The sequence below is a fragment of the Schistocerca piceifrons genome, chromosome 3 (genome assembly GCF_021461385.2).
Source record: "Schistocerca piceifrons isolate TAMUIC-IGC-003096 chromosome 3, iqSchPice1.1, whole genome shotgun sequence".
In the NCBI taxonomy this organism is placed as follows: Eukaryota; Metazoa; Arthropoda; class Insecta; order Orthoptera; family Acrididae; genus Schistocerca; species Schistocerca piceifrons.
Window position 1 is genome coordinate 507,326,214 of NC_060140.1, and position 4,507 is coordinate 507,330,720.

A 4,507-nucleotide genomic window follows, 5' to 3' on the forward strand; every position below is an offset into this window, starting at 1 on the left:
CAGATTGTTTCGGCATTTATCGCCAGTCGCTACAGTCTGGAGCCGAGCGACCGCTACGGTCGCAGGTTCGAATCTTGCCTCGGGCATGGATGTGTGTGATGTCCTTAGGTTAGTTCGGTTTAAGTAGTTCTAAGTTCTAGGGGACTGATGACCATAGATGTTAAGTCCCATAGTGCTCAGAGCCATTTGAACCATTTATCGCCAGTGACAAATTTTGATGGGATCATGTATAAATGTGAATGTCATATATATTAAAGTAACTATATCGTACTCACACTCGTCTGTAGTAAGTACAATATAGTCACCTTAACGTAAATGATATCATATTAAAGTGACTATATTGCACTCACGAGTCTGGCGACATACCATTTGATTTTCGAAAAAATATCATCCACACAAATCCGAAGACTGCAAGGGCTGACAAGTGCGAGAATTATCGCACAATCAGCTTAATAGCTCGTGCATCCAAGTTAGTGACAAGGATGATATGCAGAAGAATGGAAAAGAAAATTGAGGATGAGTTACATGACGATCGGTTTGGCAATAGGAAAGGTAAAGTCACCAGAGAAGCAATTCTGACTTTGCGATTGATAATGGAATTTTTTAAAAGAAATCAACACCCGTGCATAGGATCTGTCAACCTGCAAAAAGCATTCGACAGTGTAAAATGGCGCAAAATGTTCGAAATTCTGAGAATAATAGGAGTATGCTCTAGGGAGAGACGAGTAATATACGATATGCACAAGAGCCAAGACGGAATAATATGAGTTGACGACCAAGAACGAAGTGCTCGGATGAAAAAGGGTGTAAGACAGCGATGTAGCCTTTCGCCCCTACTGTTCAGTCTATATATCGAAGACGCAATTATGAATGTAAAAGAAAGGTTCTGGAGTGGAATTAAAATTCAAGGTGAAAGGATATCAGTGATACGATTCGCTGATGACATTGCTATCCTGAGTAAAAGTGAAGTAGTTGCATGACCTGCTGAATGGAATGAAAAGTCTAATGAGTAAACAAAATGTGGTTGGCGAATACACAGCATTGTATGGTACTGAAACATGTAAAGAGAGTTTCAAATTGAATGTATTCGATTTATGATAACTTCACATGGACAGAGCAATTTTTTTTCGCTCTTTTAGTAGATGCGCACTTGTTGGGTCACATTGATACTTGCTTTGGATTACATAGAACCTGCGTGCCGCGGGTTGGGCACCACTGATCACCACCGAAAGTGGGTCAGGGGAAAACGCAACATCGACGCTTCTGGCGGGCCAGACAATGAGTGGATCTCAGCGGAACTGTAATGGGTCAGAGGAGGTGGACAGCATCACGTCTCCTTAGTTACGTGCTAATGCAATAACGCGTACCAAATCCTTTACGAACCAGTCCTGTACAATAACGTACGCTTTAAACAAGAACTGACAAGTGAGAGTCGCTGATACCTTTGTAATAGCAAGACCTGATAGGTTATGAAAGTAACTCAGGTAAACATTAGCCACTGCTTCACTCCATAAAAACCAGCATTTTGGATGTTACGGCAATCTGTCAGACGAATCGATGGCGTACATGACGTTGGCACTCGATTCCCTGATTACGGTACAGTGACGTCTGGCACAAGTCTGTTGTATATTTCCTGCACGTTACAGAGCAACGACAGCCGCTGCTGGGAGAGACGGCTGCTTCGCCACAAACACCAGTCGCAGAGTTCAACAGCACAGCCTGCCGCTGTCACAGATGGGTGGATCCGATCTTCCCTATCGTACCGGGGCAGGACACCAGCGCTCCTGACACTTAAGCGGACTGTTCAGGGTCTACCTGAACGGCAGGCGAAGATTGCAGTGCTACACAGTTACACGGCAACCGTCACTGCGGTTCAACAGATGGAGCAGAACAGCGGTGAGCGTGGCGGGACAGACCACCTCCCAAAACGGAGTGTGTGAAGTCCAACACTTACGCCGCCTTCACTCGATGCCACGGCATCGCTGCACGGCCGGCGGCCGAGCCACCGCGGGCGGCAACCCGCCATAGCGTCGGCCGGCCAGAAAAGGAGAGTGCGGCGTCAGCTACGATGAGTGGGCTCAAGGCCGCCTTGGAAGCAAATCCTCGACGGGCAACGCTAGCTGATCTCAGCACCGAGTCAAAACACTGATCATAGCTAACGCAAATAAATAATTGACTCTGAATCTTCTTTTACTGCGCCTACCGTCGACAACATATCACCTCCATCCTTCTGAGAAAAACCGGCAAGGAGCGAAGTGTGAGGGTGCCTCCTCACACAGAACCATCCCTACTTCCGCCCTCCAACAGTAGCCTCTTACAGTATTAAGGGACAAACTGTATTTTGGCGCTATAACAGTTTGGAGAGCTAGAGGATAGAAGCGTGCTGAAGGTAGGCGGCTGAATTGTGGTCATGCACTTTCCTCCTTCACAGATGTGTAAACTCCAGAGCGAACAGGTGATTACCTACTCTACCTACCCCACTATGACACAAGAAGCAACTGCAGTGTGTTTCGCGAAGTTATAACGACTCTCTGCAGTCTTCCTTATGAGAAGCACAGACATGTCTAGGAGGCGTTTATTTTCCGTATAGTGCGTTAACACTACGAGCGATGTTAGTGCCCCATCTGAAATTAACAAGTTTGGAATACCGCGAAAGACTGCCTCGTATTCTTCTAGACAGTATTCCAATTCCTTATCAAACGACAGTCACAAATTTGGATGAGCATCTCAACTGGGCATAAAATACAACGGCCACAGTCAGGAAGGCTTCCGACTGCCTTTTTGGCCTTAAAAAGTTCCGGAACGCGTTTCCACGTGAAACGTGAACTTGTGCAGTCAGTCGTTGTACCGAACCCCCATTACTGCAATGTCCACCAATAAAACAAAAGCATTCACAAACGCCTTCTCTGTTGCTGCTGTTCTCATCTGGAAGAAGCTAATCTAAAGTCTGTGCGCAATTAAATGCCCAGATGCTTTTGAAAAGAAATTGAAACACTTTCTCCTGTTACCCACATAACGCTTCCTTCCAGAACTAAGGCATATGGCCAGTGGTCCCTCTGTGAAATAGTAAAGCAACCGCTTCCATCTTTGTGCATTTACACTTCCTGATCTTTTCATTTCACAACCAATCACGTCACTATCTTTTCCCCTGTATTCACAGTATTGTTTCTTACGTTTTATCACGTTCTTCTATTTCTCTAATCGACTCCTCCTCTCGTGCCCATTGCTATTAGCCCCCATAGTTTAAAACACTCTCTCTGTAACTTGTCCCTTTTGTTGTACTCCTGAAGGAATGTAAACTCTGCTTTATTGTTTCTTCTCTTTTTCCACTATAGTAATTACTAATTTTTTGTAATGTTGTGTACTATATGTAACTTATGCTTATAGTGTGAATTTAATATGCACTCCGTCTTCAGGCCACAAGTGGCCCATCGGTACCAGCCGACCGCCGTGTCATCCTCACTGAGGATGCGGATAGGAGAGGCGGGTGGTCAGCACACCACTCTCCCAGTCGTTATGATAGTTTTGTTTGACCGGAGCCGCTACTATTCGGTCGAGTAGCTACTCAGTTAGCATCACGAGGCTGAGTGCACCCCGAAAAGTGGCAACAGCTCATGGCGGCCTGGATGGTCACCCATCCAAGTCCCGGCCACGCCCGACAGCGCTTAACTTCGGTGATCTTACGGGAACCGGTGTATCCACCGCGGCATGTCCGTTGCCTTGAACTTAATATAAAGCATACAAAATGGTTTGTCAGATGTGAGGGTGGGTCTTTCCAGGTTATATAAATAAATAAATAAAACAAATAATCTAGCGTAGTTCTCTTGTAGTCTGGGAGCTTACACTCGCTGTAAGAGATATGCATAAACTAACTGCTTGTGTTTAACTGAACATGTAAGAACGTTGTTTTTGCCTTCAGAAGCTCCAGTTCTTCGCACGCTTGTTTCACGATTATCTTCTACTCCTCACAACATTCGTCCCTTCGATATGAACAATGTGAAGTCTATCGCAATCCAATGTCCTTAGTGTGAATGCTCCGTTTTGGTTATCTGTGGAATAGTCAACCGAACATTTTTCACACGGAGTTGGTTGCCGAGGAAGACATTCGGTGTGCTTGACGCGTGCGTGTCCATTAATTATGTTGGTTAAACCACAGCAGACTACAATCTCTGGTTTTTCCCACGTTGAAAAACAGGACGTTATTTCACTTTAAAGGTTTTTCACAATTCACACAGTCACTAGTCATGGTCAGATGTCCGCACAACCTGTACGAAGAGACGGATCCGTATGGCTGATACAGGAGGCAGGGTTTTACGTCTGATCACAGCGTCACAGAGGAAGGACCAAGAACAGAGAAAAACATTCTACACTGCTGAAAACTGATTGATGTTGACACACGTAAATTGGCTCATAACTCAACAAGTATTTGTTTCCAGATATATTTTAATAGCGCTTTATATTTTAGTTTCGACCAGCACTATCTCCTTTACACATATGGAATGTATCC

General features: G+C 45.0%; 1 pseudogene; it reads right to left on the minus strand.

Annotated features, from left to right (window-relative positions):
* Positions 1 to 3,602: 3,602 nt before the first annotated feature.
* On the minus strand, positions 3,603 to 3,720 carry LOC124790683 (annotated as a pseudogene).
* Between the last annotated feature and the right edge of the window lie 787 nt (positions 3,721 to 4,507).